Here is an 18,097-nt window from a genome sequence, read left to right as displayed (position 1 = left end):
TTTAAGTTTTAAGTAAGATCACAAAAAACAGAGTTCTCTTTAAAGTACAACTTTATAAAAAATGGCTTATGAATTAAAACACGGAGGCTTATGTATCAAGCCAAAAGGTGGCGCTGTTTCTCTGTTGAAAATATTCAAGACCATTAGAGGACAAAAATTCCATTTCAGTCTTAATGTAATATAGAAATGGAATGTCAAAGTGAGGATCACTGACAAAATGATATATGTTCTCATAGTATATGCTTGGATGGCTTAAGCTTAAGGTTTTTAGTTTTATAAGTAAAATGCACAGTATATAGACTTCAACTGAACTTGTCTTCTAAAGCTAATTTCCTTAGGTTCCCTATGCATTTTACATCTGTTTTAATGGACCACGTTGTTATGGCTACCTGTCTACTGAGGTGGCAATTAATATCTAAATTTTGCTACCAATTGTTTAAGCAAATATAAAAAAAAAATCTACTCTAAGGCACGCTGTTCTTTTGTAGGAATATTTTGGATTTATTTTTCTGGTTCTTAAATGGGCTACAGTGTTTTCTGAGATATTTTTCAAATGCTTTGAGTAAAGTAGTATATTATTCATATTTGAGACACCTTACATTTTATGGAGGGCCTCCAAATTCAGGCCAGCTTATTGACTGACTGCGTGGAAGCAGATTCTACATGTGTGTATGTACTTCTGCCCCAGTCATATCCTAGAGGTTACTTTTAAATACAGTAGTATATCTGGTTAGTAATTACTGGACTGAACAGAAGGTCAGTGAGTTTAACTAGGCACAAAGTGGAATAACAATGTTGCGCAGTCATTATGCTTTTAAAGGTTCCCTGCTAAAGTCGGATTCATCTGGATTACTTTCATTTTGTCACACAGATGCCCTGTTTTCAAAACCTCCTTGTTACCAGCCTTTTTCACGCTGGGTTATACAGTTGTGTCCTCATTACTCTTTTGTCCTCTGTTTGACAGGGTTGTTACCTCAGTTAGTTGGTGCTGTAAAAAATATCCACCCATGTGGAAGAGGTCACATAGTAGCCATGCAGCTGTACTGATTTTTTTTTTTTCCTTGGGAAATGTACAGAAAGCATAGAATAGTATGTTCAAAAGTCACTATGAGCACAAAGAAAAACAAAGAGATGAAATTTAAGAAGATTCAGTATATTTTTTTATGCAGAAATATTAAAGGCTTCATATGTCATTACTTAATTTAGAGAATCTTATTATATGAGTTCATTAGAAATTGAGTTAAACTAGTACGCTGGCCTTTCCCTACTTCCTTCCAAATTTTGTGACTTATGCCAATATATCATTATCCATTTTAAAGTCTGAATATAACAATATGATGTGATGAGCCTTGTATGATGTAGTATCCAGGTGAAATGAAATTATGCAGGCACATGTTTATTAATTCTAGAGAATTAACTTCTGGTACATGAGTCTTTTATTGAGTAAATGGGTTAATTTCTTTATCCTACTCCTCTTGATTCCCCACCTATGGTTATATGATTCAGTGGTCACTACATATGCTGTGTGTGTGTAATTTTACTAGCTTATTCTTGCATTGAGTGTTTGATATGGGCGTCGCTATACTGCTTGTTAGAGGACTCCGTTGGATTCTGAGATTTCAGGTATGTGTCGCTACATATCTTACAGAATCAGCAATTGCATGTATACCCACATGATACACAGTCACTGGTTGTAGATGAGATGCATTATACTGTGGCATCAATCCTTAAATATATTAATTGACATACAGGGCCAGATTCTGGCTCTGGGTGTTGCTCTCCTGGCTTCAATGTGAATGAGTTACTGATGGAAGAATTTGGTAGTAGAGATGAAGTTTGTGTAGTTTGAGGATTGTAAAACCTAATGTGATTTCATAGTTTCCTTTTTAGTTTTAACCCATGCTTATAGATGGATATGCAACCTGTGCTAGACATACATTAGGGCTGTCAAGCGATTAAAAAAATTAATCACACTGTTAATAATAGAATACCATTTATTTAAATATTTTTGGATGTTTTCTACATTTTCAAATATTGATTTCAATTACAAAACAGAGTACAAAGTGTACAATGCTCACTTTATTTTTGAGTACAAGTATTTGCACTGTAAAAAAAAAAGTATTTTTCAATTCACCTAATACAAGTACTGTAGTGTAATCTCTTTATCATGAAAGCTGAACTTTCAAATGTAGAATTATATACAAAAAAAACCTGCGTTCAAAAATAAAATAATGTAAAATTTAGACCCTGCAAGTCCACTTAGCCCTACTTCTTGGTCAGCCAATTGTCAGACAAACAAGTTTGTTTACATTTGCAGGAGATAATGGTGGCCACTTCTTGTTTACAATGTTGCCTGAAAGTGAGAACAGTTCTCATGGCACTGTTGTAGCCGGCGTCACAAGATATTTACATGCCAGATGTGCTAAAGATTCATTTGTCCCTTCATGCTTCAACGACCATTCCAGGGGACATACATCCATGCTGATGATGGGTTCTGCTTGATAACAAGCCAAAGCAATGTGGCCCAACACATGTTCATGTTCGTTTTCATTATCTGAGTTGGATGCCACCAAGCAGAAGGTTGATTTTCTTTTGGTGGTTCAGGTTCTGTAGTTTCCCCATTGAAGTGGTGGTCTTTTAAGACTTCTGAAAGTCTTAAATTCTCCACACCTTTTCCCTCTCAGATTTTGGAAGACACTTCAGATTCTTAGACCTTGGGTCAAGTGCTGTTGCTATCTTTAGAAATCTCATATTGGTACCTTCTTTGGGTTCTGTCAGATCTGCAGTGAAAGTATTCTTAAAATGAACAACATATGCTGGGTTATCATGCGAGACTGCTATAACATGAAATATATGGCAGAATTTGTGGCTAAAACAGAGCAGGGAACATACAATTTTTCCCCAAGGAGTTCAGTCACAAATTTAATGCATTATTTTTTAACAACATGTCATCAACATGGAAGCATGTCCTCTGGAACGGTGGCCGAAGCATTAAGGGGCATACGAATGTTCAACATTTTTTGCACGTAAATACCTTGCAATGCTGAGTACAAAAGTGCCATGCAAATGCCTGTTCTCACTTTCTGGTGACACTGTAATTAAGAAGAGGGCAGCATTATCTCCTATAAATATAAGCAAACTTGTTTGTCTTAGCGATTGGCTGAACAAGAAGTAGGACTGAATGGACTTGTAGGGTCTGAAGTTTTAAATGTTCTGTTTTTGAGAGAAGTTATGTAACAAAAAAAAATTATATTTGTAAGTTGCACTTTCATGGCAAAAAAAATGTGTACTACAGTACTTGTATGAGGTGAATTGTAAAGTACTATTTTGTTTATCATTTTTACAGTGCAAATATTTGTAATAAAAATATGCTTTGATTTCAATTACAATACAGACTACAATATATTTGAAAATGTAGAAAAACATCCAAAATATTTAATAAATTTCAATTGGTATTCTATTGTTTAATAGTGTGATTAAAACTGTGATTAATTTTTTTTAATTGCGATTAATTTTTTGAGTCAATCGCGTGAGTTAACTGCGATTAATTGACAGCCCAAATATATATATTAAACCCTTAAAGCTTTGCTAACAAAAGTGGGTGCTCAGTATCTTCTTTGGGTGTGCTCCCAAGAGCAAGCTAGTCTTGCTAATCATTTAAAGGACACGGATACAGCCTTCTTATCAAGATTAGGCACACAAGCAGTAATTCCTTGAAAACAGAAATAATGTTTACTTAGAAGTGAGCGGTTACAATAAAAGAATAGAGAGAGATATAATAAGGGTCACAGGTACAAGAATGAAGCAGTGTGGCAGATAAGACACAGACTCAATACTCTATAAAAAAAAAAAAAATAACAGCTGTTCTCAAACTGTGGGTTGGGACCTCAAAGTGGGTTGCGACCGCATTTTAATAGGGTCACCGGGCTGGTTTAGACTTCCTAGGTCAAGGGGCCAAAGCCCAAGCACCACTCTTTCGGCCTGAAGCCCTTGGGCTTTGGCTTTGCGTCCCACCGTCGACCTAACCCGGGGCAGTGGGGCTTTGGGATCGGGCAGGCTCAGGCTTCGGTCCCCTCTCCTGGGGTTGTGTAGTAATTGATTGATTGATTTTTTTTTTTTTTGGTCAGAAGGACATCACAGTGCAATGAAGTTTGAGAACCCCTGTGATATAACCATATACTTAACACTCTATAACATATAACAATAATCATTAACATTTATCATTAACCATATATTCAATATCTAACCTTTAATAATTAAACATTAGACAATTAACAGTTAAACACTTACCACTATTCATCCAGTAAGCACTGGCCAGGTGGTTACTAGATGGATAGGGGAAGATCTCACTCAGACCACAGAGAACCAGCTTTATTTACAGACAAAATCCACATTCTAGGAATAAAAAGGTAAAATGGAAGATTAGACTTGCACTCCTTCCCTTTGTGTCCCTCTTATTCATCTATTAAATGTTCCTTCTGTTCTGTCAGTAAGGGTGCTGTCTGCTCCAGCCAGTGGCTTCCTCCCTGCGAGCTGCTGGCTATTGCTGAGGTAAGGAGCTGCCACTTAGGTGAACACTGGTTTCTGGTGGCAGATATGAAGCCCGCTTGGCTGCTGCTGCTGCGGTGGCCTCCTGTTGGCTGGGTAGCTGGAGCAGCTGTTGTCCAGGATAATCTTGGAATTCTATGATTGCTGCTGATGCTGCTTCTTTTATTGCTCCTTTACAAGCAGCTGCTTCTTTGCAGAGTTCTACTGCTACTGCTTCTCAGTTGGCTTCTTCCTTGCAGGTATCTCACAGCTTCTTGTTCTTCCTCAAGGTCCCAATCCCACTACAAATTTAGCCTTTTGGCTGTCGCCCTTGTATACTGATTGGCTGAGCCTGAGTGACCAATCAGGTTTCAGAGATTAGCATATGTGAATTTGGCCCCTCCCAGTCATGTACACGTACCTAAATGTAACAGGAAGTTTCATATATTCTTATGGGCTCCTATACATTCCTATGAGATTTTGCTGAAATATTCCCCATCAGAAGTGATACACTATTGTATCTCTATTACATCATCTGGAAATGATGCTACACTGTTCCCCTATTTCACCATCCCTATACATTCCTATGGGGCTTCTATGTACTCCTATGGGATTTTGCCGAGTCATTCCCCGCAGGAAGTGGAATTTACCATTGCATCACAGAAAATGAAATTATTACATCATAGGTAATGGCTCCCAGGGTCTCTTAGAAATCGAATCCTCCACTACATCATCCCCATATCTGAAATTTTGGTCAGCCATTTTGGATTTTCTAAATTTAAACTATTGTTTATTCCTATTGATTAAAGCTTTAATTTAAAAACTTATTACTGTTTTAAGCATTCCAAAAGCGTCCTGATTCAATCACCACTCTATAATTGTCTAGCTAAGAGAATTATAACTTTTTCTGATTTTTAAACCCTTTCTGAGGTTATTCTGCAAGTTTTTATTAAAGGTGTTTATGAGGTAATTCAAACTGCTAGAGGCAAAGATTTTTTTAGGCAGTGCATATGTTAAAACATAAAAAATGCTTTTCCCCCCTCAGTCTCATCTAAGCAGAGCATAAATCCTATACAAGTTGAGCCAAATTTTCAAAACCATGTTTGAGTCGGTTCAAATTTAGGAAAAATGAATTCAACCATCACTAAAATTTGGCCCTTAACTTGGACATTACTGAATTACTAGGCTGTAATTTAAAATGAATAAGGTCTGACAGATATTTTTTTTCTGGTAATTGAATCTGAAGTAGAAATATGAAGTAAATTCATTGCGTGTGTGATACATGTGCCTTTCTGTCATGGTGCTTTCCTTGCATATTTCTGTAGGGTAGCCTGTATCTATAAAAATATAAAGCTTTGTTTTCTTTTTTTTTTAAATGCATCTGGGTTATCGTCAGTGGTTAGAATCCAAGAACTTCATTGATATGTACACAATTAAAAAAGAGGTCATATTAATGCTAAAATAGTCCCTGATCCTGCAATAGGTATCATGGTGACCTCTGTGTGGGTAGAACTCTGAACCTGTGTGGAGCACCACTAAAATTAAGAGGCTCCACTCACACATAGTGTACTGCAGAATTGGAGCTTATTTTGCCATGATGCCTAGTGTAGGTTTGGAGATATCTTGTATAATAATTTTATTTAAAAAGACATTGCCAAGGGATGATTTATAACACTAATATTTACTTTACATGTGTGTGTTGAAAATCTCTGGTGACTGGCAATGAAATTTCCCATCCTCTTTTCCAGAGTTGTTACTGGTATTTTTAATTTATTGTGGAAAATATGGTTGGAACATTTGCTTTGGAGCCTTCTCCAGTGCACACACTTAGAATTAGTTTTATACGGGCATGGCAAGAAAAAAAAAAGGGTAGGTCAAATTTTGGGATGAGTAAACTTGACATTATACTTTTTGAATTCAAACTTTAAAAACAGCAGGCATAAAACATATTTTAATATAGCTCTCTCTGTCACAGCTTCTTGTACTACTACATTCAGTTCATTAATGGCTGGGACAGTTTGACTGAGTTTAGTAGTGGAAATAGTATTGCTCTGATTCCAAATGCTGAATGTAGAAACTAAATTAACATTCAAAATGTTGTGCTTAATTTATACACTTAAAAACTGCTCATTTTACAGTGACTTACGACTAATGAAGCAGATTATAAACCTAGGCATGGAAATGAAATCTTAAAAAAAAACAAAAAACCAAACCATAGTGTGCACACTTGGATTCCAGTTGAGCAATTTTCACGAGTGCGATCTAAAATGAAAAATGAAACTTCCTATAATTACAGCATGTAGTCATCCATATTGACAGCTATGGTGCTTCTAAAGGTTTGAAATTTAAACTTTCTAAAAGACTGAAATTGAAGTGGACGGAACACTAAAATATATATCATAAGGGACAACCCTGGAAATATTGAAATAAATGATCTAACAGATCTTGTTGATGTGTAATTTATATAATTATATAACCTTTACTAGGCTTAGGAAATAAGTTAATGAAAATATTTACATAACACCATTTATCTGGAAACTTTCCCAAATAGTCAGCATTATGCACTTCATGTCCTGAACTACTGAGAAACATTGATGTGCACTACTCCATAGCTTGTTTCCCCGCGTACTGTTAGTAGCTGCATTTCAATACTTGGTAAAGTATTGATGAGGGTAATAATTAATTAAATAAATACCTACCTCTTATATTGAACTTTTTTTTTTGTAGCTCTTGAAATGCTTTACAAAGGAGGGCAGTACCATTATCTCTGCTTTACAGATGGGGAAACTGAGGCAGAGAGGCATAACAACTTGCTCAATGTCACTCAGCAGGCTAGTGGCTGAGCTTGAAATTCAAACCAGGTCTCCTAAGTCCCAGTCCAGTGCACTGTCCACTAGGCCACACTGTCTCTGGCTGTAGTCAAAGCAGTTTATAGACATTTCCTAATAAATTCTAACAAAACCTCTGTGATAAAAGTATGTAGATAGCATATTTGAAATATTGAGTATTATCATACTATATACGTTTTACAGACAGGGAAACTGAGGCAGGGAGATTTTTCTTGTTTGAGGCTCATGTAGCATCAGTTTCACACCACTACACCACTTTGCTGCCTGTGATTCCATTTTGTGTATCAGTTTACCAAGCATTTTGGGCTCCTGTTCAAATGTACACTTAAAGAATAACTTTAGTCACTGTTTAAATACAACCATCAGATCATTGCAGTAAATTGCAGCAACTATTTAACAGTTTACATCAAATATGCATGATCAGTTAGGTGAGGAAATGAAGAATCTTGTAGAATTCAAGCTATAGATGGAATTTTAGGTTTGCCAGTGCATACCTGTGACTAATTTAGCTGAACTGCTTACATGGGAGCAAATTCGTAATTAAGAAAATAACAACTATTACCTTGTTTGAACTTGCCGAGAAAAAGATAAAATATGAAAAAAGACCATTTTTAATAAAGGTAAGAATATTTTACTAGTCAAACACACAAGAGCTGTATTGCCTCTAATAGAAAAATTTTATCATTTATAACCTTCTGAGTCATATGTTCACTGAACACAATGTCAATTCACATATAACTAAACTTATGAGATTAAATCTGTTTTTCTTTTTGAGATATGACTGATATTATACAACGTGATGAAATTCTGTTTCATCTAGGAGCTTTATACAGTAAATTCAGATAGATAATTGCCTTAGCATGGCCTAGGTAAAATTTGATTGTGACTTCCATGCTTTTGAGAGTCTTGCCCATACACCAGAATCAACTCAACATTAATTTTGTGATTTTAAAAATATAGTATTTGGGAATCATTTGAAGGCACAAAGATGCTGAATGTAAAGATGCTGAGTCTCTTGTGAAATCATCATAATATAGTTGTATGAGTGTGTTTTTTATGGTTATTTTGCTTATCAAATATCTTAGCACGCTCAGTAAAACACTGTAGAAAGGAAGCTTAGTGTGATGCTAACATCTCTGGTACCAAAAAAATATATTGTAGGGAACAATGTACATGTATTGTGAGATGGATGGACAAAAAGACTTAATAACAGAGCTGAGCAAAATGCTCATGTTGAACCTAAATCACCCTTGAAATGAACCTCATATTTGAGATTAAAAGTTTTCTTGAACTTCATGCTGTGGTCGTAAAAGTTCACCTAAAATGAGCACCTGGGAACCTTCATCGCCCTCAGCAACAGCAAAAGCCTTTTCATCACCTGCCTTCAACTCGCTTACCTGTCTGGCTGTCCAGAATTCTCATTTAATAAATCCATGCAATTCTTTGACTGGCATTTGCAGTATCTAGTACAGATACACATGCTATTTCTGGAGATACTCAGAGTGCATGGAACCCTGGCCATTCTGTCCCTGTGTGATCTGCTATGTCTCTATGAGTATGTCTACACTGCATCTGGGAGTGAGCCTCCCAGTCCAGCTCCACAGAGTTCTGGTGACAGAGCTCATGGTAGCCTGTTAAAAATAAAATATGTAGACATTTAGCTCAGCCTCTCAAGCCTAGGGGTGGGAGTGGGGTGGGCTTGAGAGTCCAAGCTCTAGCCCGAGCTGCAAAGTCTACACTACTGCTTTTAGCATGCTAAGGTGAACCATGCTAATGCAAGTCTCTGGACCTGAGCTGAGAGGCTCACTTCTGGATGCAGTTATACATATATCTGATATACTTGTACCAGTTTGTGTATATTTGTTACAGATGTGTTTGTGACAATCTCTGTTGCTCTCTATCTGACTTCTTTCCACAGGTCAGAATTTCTAAAGGTAGTTGCTATGGTCAGAAAAATGGTCACAGTTATTAAATCCCAAACATTTTGAAATAAAGTTGAAATTTATGATCCAAACTGAGAAATATGTTAGGCCTTGTAAATTTCATGGAAACCAACATTTTGAGTGTTCAAATCATGAATTAACAAGTTTCCTTCCTTATCATCAGTTTCAGCCACCCCCTGTATAATGTTCATAAAAGCCTACATATTTTACAGTTATTTTATTAATGAGTCTGTGCCTAAGAAGTAAAAAAAGATAATCTGTACAAATGTATTTATTGAAAGGTACTCTGAATTTTGATCAACCATTGCTACTCTGAACAGTCATTCATATTTTATTTTTAGCGTACTACCATGAGCCCTGTTACCAACTCCCAAGACTGGGAGGCTAAAGAACCTATATAAATGTAAATTTAGCATTTAGAATGCAGTGTGATGATCATAGATTATACTTTATTTCTTTAAATTTCAGAAACTTTTTTCCTGTCTCAAATATTGAACTAGAATACCTAAGCTTGACCTTCTGGAGTCTGCCTATTTCTGTTCTATTATTATTTGTATTTAGGGCTCAATATATAGTCATCAGTCTTCTGGGATGCCGGACACTGCATGAAGAAGCTGTGCTGACATGGAAGTGAAATAATCACTTTACTTTTTGGGCCTTGGTGACCTCAAAAGATCCTCCTCTTTTCTTCTCTTTCTTTGGCTGGAGACAGAATTTTTATTGTTTTTTCCTGATAAAAATCATGTGTGTAATTCTGCTTTTATGATCTTATCTACTTTATGGTCTTTTCTTAGATTAGATATTATACTGTATATTACAGGTTTTATAGAGTTGGGGAAAGACAAACTATTGTGCCACAAGTACTCCTTTTCTTTTTTTCTATTGTACCTTGTATTTGTAAAGTGGGTAAATTCTGTTTCCCAAATAATGTTTTCAAGTACTGTACACAATCCTGGTTTCATTTAAAAAAAAATGTTAGAAACAGACATGCTCTAGACAGGCAATTTTTGTTGTACTGTGGAAATTGAAGTTACAGAGGGGAAAAGCTGCCCCAATTAGTCTTCCCTCTTCCTCCTTTCCTCCCCCTGCCCCTCCAGCCAAATGAAGTGAGCAGGCTTTACCAGGAATATCACTTGATTTGATTGCAAGAATCTTTCCTTCTGAGTGGAAGGCTGGATTCCTTGAGCCAAGAAGTACCATATGTATGGACATGCTGTGTTTAAAGATTTTTTTTAAAGTTCACAATTAATCCTTAGAATTGAAGAGGAGGTAGTCTGTTTCCTGTTAGGTTAATGGTGCGGAAATGAATTGTAGATTTAGAAAACCTGATGAAAGGAATGACTGTAATGGAATAATTTGTGGAAAGATCCACTTTCATAGCATGATAAATGGAACGTATGCCAGCCAGTGAGACCACTATATTGTGTTGTATTTTATTTCAGTTCTTGTACCTGACTGGTCATCCAGGTAACTGTTTGCCACTTACTGAGAAAAGTTAAATAGTAAATTATCACTGGTTGCAATTTTTATCTTATTTGTTAGCACACATTACGGGTTGATAAATAAACAACCGTTACTTTCATGGTTAAGCTCATCTGGCTGGCTGAAGCAAGCACTTTGCCTGTTGTTGAAGCTGACCAGAACATACCAATCAATATTGATAAAAGAAGCAACTGTCTCTCTACTGCATCAACATCTATTAGATAAAATGATTACATCAGTCATTTGGTATAATAGGTGTAATATAACAGAGAACAGAACTTTGTAAAGGATCAATATCCTCTACTTCAAAAATAAATGTTGAGGCATTGTAGCAACAGGAAATGATTACCTTTATTAGCCTTATTCCAATTATATCCCTCAAATAAGGGTCTGTCTACACTTACTGTGGATCCACGCTGCAGTCAATAGTGAAGACCTGCTAAATCGACCACAGATCGCTCTCCCTTCTCCGGTACTCCACCAGAATGAGAAGCATAAGGTAAGTTGACGGGAGAAACTCTCCTGTCAACCCAGTGTGGTGTAAACACCGTAATAAGTTGACCTAAATTACATCGACTCCAGCTACGTTATTTACATAGCTGGAGTTGCGTAACTTAGGTCGACTTAACCCCGTAGTGTAGACCTTCCCTAAGTATACGGACCTGAGTTTGATAGCCAAAAATTCCTGTTAAAATATATGACTGTGTATACTAATTACCAACATGTGTATATTTGTTTATGGCCAGCTAACTTCTTTACCGGGAGATCGCAGGCTGCAATACTCATCCAGTTAAAGTACTGCTAATGCAGTGGCTGAAGTGTGCTGGAAAAACTATCATTTATTATCAAAGTGTGTTTAGTTATTGCTATTGTTGCATGTGTGTGTACAGTTTTTATTCTCTCTTTAAAAAGTAGCAATGGGTAAAAAATAAAGTTTTGAACAGATGTACTAGATATAATACAATTATTTCACTTTGTATTTCTACACAGACTGACACCTGTAGACTAATTCAGTCATAACCTTTGGAAAAACTCCCATTGACTAACAGGGTCAGGATTTCACCTGAGGCTTTTATAACCTCATGTGTACAAATGCGCACTTTCCATTACAAAGATTTTGCTTCTGACCTGACTGTGCTCACCCTGAAATAAATGGGAGTTATGCTGTTGTCTACCATGGCAGTATTCAGATGTGAATGAAAAATAAAAGGATAAGGGTTATATTAAGTTCCCACCAGAAATGTAATTGATTCTAGGAAGTGGGATAGAGGAGAGAAAAAAATTAGGTCTGTATGTGACCATTTGTATGAGTTCATATAAATGTTATAAGGTGACCAGGTACCATGGTGGTGGGAGTAATGTAAATATATAGGGAAGACCAACAGTTTTCTAAATCTAACTTGTGAAATGAAATCAGGTTCTTATTCTTTTTGGTCTCCTTTAATTTTTTGTCAGTATGTGGGGGGGAAAAATCCAAAGAAATCTACAAATGAAGTAACTTTTACTATTCTTTCTGTTATTCAGTGGAATAGTAAGCAATATAGATTGGGGTTTTCTCTCTTGTTCTTGATGACTAGCAGTCATAGTATTTTGAAGATAGTGGATCTAAATGGGCAGCCAGCTGTTTGAAATATTGCAGAGATTACACCTGTGATTTGACTGGCTAGAAAGCCATCTGTGATCCTGTTGCTGCGGCTGATTTATAGCATAATTGTTGACGACTCTTTGGAAATCATGTTGTGCAAATGGAGTTTAAAAGCTGTCCTGATTTAGAAAGATGTCATTTTTACTTTTTGAAATATTTAAAATTTAGATCCTAGGAACTTGCTTTGATTTCAGAGGAGCCTAATGCTATTGCCTGCTGTGCTGTATGTACAGTAAGGTAACAGAGTATACATCTTAGACATTTTTTTATCCATATAAAGAATGTAGGTAATTTGGTAGCAGAATTTTTAAAATCAGATAAATCAATAAAATGCTTTGCTGCAGCCAAGTGTGTATAGATTATTTACACAGGGGTACTGGTATGCAGGTACCCTGTTAAGTTGTTCACTTCAGTATAATGGATAAAGCATGCTGCCAAACCATCTGGAATGGCTCAAGAGCATGAGTACTAAACTCAGGGCAGACTGTTAAGAAGTCGGACACAAACTCCAAACGGGTTGTGAGTTCTATACTTAGATTTTGCCAGCCAAGTATCAAGTGTAAACTCCCCAGGCACTGTAATAGGCTAACCAGGGAGTCAGTCAGTTGCCTTGGGTATTCTGATCTATCTTGCCACCCAGGCACTCTTTCTTTTATGATAGATGGTCCCTCACACCAAAAATCACAATTAGTCAGATTATTCCCAATTAGAAAGGACCAGTCACTTACCCCAGATTAACTGCAATTTAGATCTTGCACCAGAGAAAATGCCTGTAGCCAATCCTATGATTAACTAAAGATTTACTAAAGATTAAGATTAATTTACTAAAGATTTATTAAAAATTAAGAAAAAGAAATGAGTTTTTTACAAGGTTAAAGCAGATAAACATACACGCAATGAGTTAGTTTTATGTTTCAAAAGGTGTTAGAAGCTGCTGTAATAGGCAAGCTGTATATGTCCTTTAGGGCTGACCCAGGCTCAATAGCTGGGGGTTCCTTTCTTATGCTTAGAAAAATTGCCCTCCCAAAATCCAAACAATATAGAGAGACAATTTCTTTTTGTTGGGGGATTTTTATTCGCTTCCCCACAGAGCTCAAACTGATGGGATGTGTTCATGCTAATGTCTTCTCTTCATGGTGGGGTGGAGGAAGATTGCAATTAACAAAGTCTTTGTTCTTTGATGTTTCAGAATGGCTCATTTGGTTTCAGTGGCCCTTCTTGGTGGGCAGGACCTAGCACCTTCTGTAAGAAGCCATCATTTTACATTAATTAAAGCTTCTTTCCTGTTTGATGACTCAAACAATTACAGAGGATTACAATGCAAGCACTTATTATCACCTTATAATGTGGCATACAGGTATTATAAGTGAGATTCATACATGCAGCATCCTACAAGTGTTTCATAAAGTCTAAAGACAGGTTTCAGAGGAGCAGCCGTGTTAGTCTGTATTCACAAAAAGAAAAGGAGTACTTGTGGCACCTTAGAGACTAACAAATTTATTAGAGCATAAGCTTTCGTGAGCTACAGATGAAGTGAGCTGTAGCCCACGAAAGCTTATGCTCTAATAAATTTGTTAGTCTCTAAGGTGCCACAAGTACTCCTTTTCTTTTTGATAAAGTCTAAACACATTTTTATAAATTTAGCATGTGTTTTAATAATGGTAACACATTGATGAACCAGACTGGTTCCAGCTATATGTTTTTTCAGTGCTCAGTTGAGTCCCAGGGACCTTGGCATGAGCTGGCACCTGGTCTGCCAGAGTGTCACACACAATCCTGCACTCAGACTGGCAGCTAAAATGAGTACTTCAGCAACAAATTGAGGATTTCAGTGCCCATAGGAGTATGTGGTGGTCAGTTTAGGTGCCCAGATAAAAAAAAAAAACCACAATAAGTAGTAGCTTTTTATATTAGAATAATAAGGGGAACATTGACTTTTTTCTCTACACCTTTGTAGATGTATGTTAAGGGCCAGATTCAGTCCTGCACTGAACTCCTGCAAATGGTGGAAAGGGTCCTGAAGTGGGACAGAGAATCTGGTCCTAGGGGGTTACTTAAAATATAGAAAAGCTATAAATTTGCCTCTTTATTATAATAAAATTCCTGGAGTTTTCTTATTTTAGTTTGTTACACAAGGAGCATGGGCCAAGATCATTCCCTCCTTCACTAGATCCATGGGAGGAAACTAACTCTGTATACTTGTGGGTGAGAGGGAGGGAAGTCTATCCTCTCTGTGGCCCCTAAACCATGCTGAGCCCCACAGCTACCTGAATAGTGATCTGTGCTCCAGTATTGGCTCTGGGTGCCTCTGACAGCCCCACCTTCTACATTGCGGTGAACCATGTCACTGGGGTCAACCCCTAGCTCCAGCTGCCCTCTGCAGAAAAGTTTATACAGCCTTTAGTGGCATTGCACCCTTCCACGTGGAGAGGAGGTGAAATATGTGGTTGGAGAGTTTCCTTTGCGCAGGTATCTAAGGGTCAGGAGCTCGGCTTTATCCTTCACTGATTGTTCCAGGATGCGAATACCATCCCGCATATACATGAACTGTCATGTTTTTTCTGTGCAATGTAGTTGTATCTGTATGAGGCCCATAATATTAAGAGACCAGGCTTCAGTTTGCCAAAAGCTGGGAATGGATGATGGATCACTTGATGATTACCATGGGCAGTGTGTATCATAGGCTGGGGGAGGCTAGGCCTCCCTAACCAGCCCCACCTGGCCCCGACCATGCTCTGCCCCAAGGCCCCCTCCTGCTTGCTGCTTCCCTCTTGGCCCCAGACCAGGCAGGCTGCTTCCTTTCAGGGAAGCGTGCTTGGGATGGGGCTAGGGCGGCTTGGGCTGCTCAGCACTTGGGGGCTCCTGGGCACTTGGGCTGCTTGGGCCATGGCACCTAGTGCTCAGGGGGGCTGGAGGTGCTGGGGCTGTCTGCCCTATGCTCAGGGGAGTCTGGGTTGCTGGGGCCATGGGGCCTGGCACCCCAGGGCTGAAGGTCCTGGAGTAGGCAGGAGGGGGGGCTGGCAGCCATGGGGGGCCTCTTGCATGTGGAGGCTGGTAGAAAGTGATCTTGGGAGGCTGTCACATAGTGCTACAAGTTGCAGGACTCAACTGCCTACCTTTGGGCCCTGGATCGGAACCCCTACTCACTCTCTGATGAGGATGGAGACAAAAAGCCTATCCCTCATACTAGAGGCTCAGGACTAAGAAGATCTCATAACCCAGAGAATTATGACTCTGGGGCTTTGGTTGGGTGAAGACTGAAGCTTTTTACTGAGCAGTGGAACTAGCCTTTGTTGGACTCTCTACATACCTCGGAAAGGGTGGGAAGCAACTTGTGTGCCAGATGGAGGGCTGAGTTGCAGAAAGTTCACCACAGGACGGGAGCAGCTACCAACAGGGGCCACAGAGTCAGAATGTCATGTCCTTGCCCAACCACTAGGTGGTACCAGTGGGGAGCAGATCTCTTTACAGGTGTATATATGGAAATTGCCAAAAAAGTATCTAAAATTAAATTCTGAGCTACTCAACTTCTATCTTACCATGCAGTTTCATCATTGAAAAACTCTCAGTTGTATATCTTAAGTTCTATACCCTGTGCTTGTGATCTTAATGTTCCTCTTAAGCATAATCTGAGATGCTGCCTTCTCAAAGCATTTAAGTCCCAGTGGTGCCAATGAATCTCCAAGTGCAAAGATCTGCTCACAAAGAGCAGCTTCCTGGATTGTGGCTCAGTTGTTCCTCCTTTTCATTTATTTTAAATGATTTAAGAATTAAATTCAAAATAAAAAAAATCTGTCTATATGTATGTACTACTAAAACAATCCAGTCTGAAGATTTCCCCCCGAAAAAGGATGGAAAAAATGGAAATCTTTTCCTAGTGATAACCCTTTTGAGATCACCTCATTTGTTCTCGTTTCTGTGAATTTACTCTCCTCTGAAGCATGTCAGTCCCTTGATATAGGGTTTGCATTTTCCATTGCTAAATTGCTACACAAAATATATTAAAATATTCTGTAAAGGATGGCTCCAATGGCACCAAAGGGTTAATGAAGAAATGCATGTAGAGGGTTTATAATTTGGTTCACTACGCTCGGAAGCTAACATGGAGTAATCTCACTTAAGTAACAAAGCGTCAACTTTTAAACAAAATACTCAGGTGACTTTAACAGGAAAACAGTAGTTCCTTTGAGGTAATGCTGCTATAAGAATTAAATTGCTTCTACAGTTTGTAGGTTTAAAAAAAATGGATCCTAATAATGTTTTAGTCATGTTTATATGGTTTATTGGTTTTCTTTCCATACCATTATAGAAATACTGATCTGATATATCACTATATGTGATATTTCTTCACACAGTACATTATTCCAGAAATGACTTAATAATTTACATATCTTCAAAGTCTGTTGCAGTTGACCTCATATCTTTTAGTTGAGAAACAAGCTTCCCTTAGGCCATCTTAGTCAGTCATATTATGACCAATCATCAGTATTAATTGCAGGATGTTACTTCTAGAAACCATTCAACAAGTATATATGCTGGGAAAATGAATTCTGCTTACACATCAAAAACATTTATTTAAAATCTTACTGAAGATAAAAGAAAACCCTGGGTCAGGAACAGTACTGAATAAATGGTCAATGTGAATATGTTTACATGTAAGAAGTGAGCCTGGTCCTTATTTTGTATTATGCTGTCCCCTTCTCAAAAAACAAACACAAGACTGTGGCAAAAATCAAGTTTAATATGGTAATTATGATCATTGCTATATTTTCTAGGCAAGTGATATTAGCCAATAGACATGAATGAAAAATTCATCTTGTCATTGTTTTTAATGCAAATAGTTAGTACTGGAAATCTACTCTACCGAATTACATGCATTGCACATAAAGAAATACTGGTAATGAATGGAACTGGTAAAAAAACAAATGAAAAAATCAGCTGATGCAAACCTCAGCAAAAGCTGTATATTTTTATAGTATTGTTTGTAGATTAAACATATTTTAGCAATGGAGATTTTTAAGAAATGAATGAGACATAACTGTGTTGTCTTTTTTATAATATTATCCATTAGTGTCCAGTGTTTGATATAACTTGTACTTTATACTGACTTTAATTCAAGTGGTTCTCAAATTTTTGTGTTGGTGACCCCTTTCACACAGCAAGCCTATGAGTGCGACTCCCCCTTTATAAAATAAAAACCCACTGTTTAAATATTTAACACTATTATAAATGATGGAGGTGAAGCGGGGTTTTGGGATGGAGGCAGACAGTGCACGACCCTCTACATAATAATCTTGTGACTCCCTGAGGGGTCACAACCCCCAGTTTGAGAGCCCCTGCTTTAATTAGTTCTTTTAGGGGAAGCATTATCTCTCATTATGGAGTGATGACTTCTAGGTTCTGTTCCACTCGCATTTATTTGTATTACTGTGGTGCCTAGAAGCCCTAGGAATAGATCAGGACCCTGTTGTGGTAGGTGCTGTACAAACACAGAACAAAAAGATGGTGCCTGCTCCAGAGAGTTTACAATCTAAGATGAGAGACAACAGATGGATAGAGACATAGATGGAAGAGAACAAGGAAATAATGAGATATTACTGACCAGAATGATAGGCAGAGGTCTCAGTGCACTAGCAGCCTAACTGTAGAGG

The 18,097-nt window shown here is 37.6% G+C and overlaps 1 protein-coding gene across 11 annotated transcripts in view; it reads left to right on the top strand.

The window, feature by feature from the left end:
* Window positions 1–18,097, top strand: part of IMMP2L (inner mitochondrial membrane peptidase subunit 2) — an 832,928-nt gene that overhangs the window by 49,468 nt on the left and 765,363 nt on the right. Inside the window, exon 6 of one of the 11 annotated variants that reach the window (XR_006275113.1) lies at window positions 16,959–17,079. The exons of the other annotated variants lie outside the window; for them this stretch is intronic. The gene's annotated coding sequence lies outside the window, so the exon portion shown is untranslated. The remainder of the gene's footprint in view (window positions 1–16,958; window positions 17,080–18,097) is intronic. 11 annotated transcript variants of the gene reach the window in all.

The sequence above is a fragment of the Dermochelys coriacea genome, chromosome 1, assembly GCF_009764565.3.
Source record: "Dermochelys coriacea isolate rDerCor1 chromosome 1, rDerCor1.pri.v4, whole genome shotgun sequence".
In the NCBI taxonomy this organism is placed as follows: domain Eukaryota; kingdom Metazoa; phylum Chordata; order Testudines; family Dermochelyidae; genus Dermochelys; species Dermochelys coriacea.
This window is presented reverse-complemented; position numbering and strand designations above follow the sequence as displayed.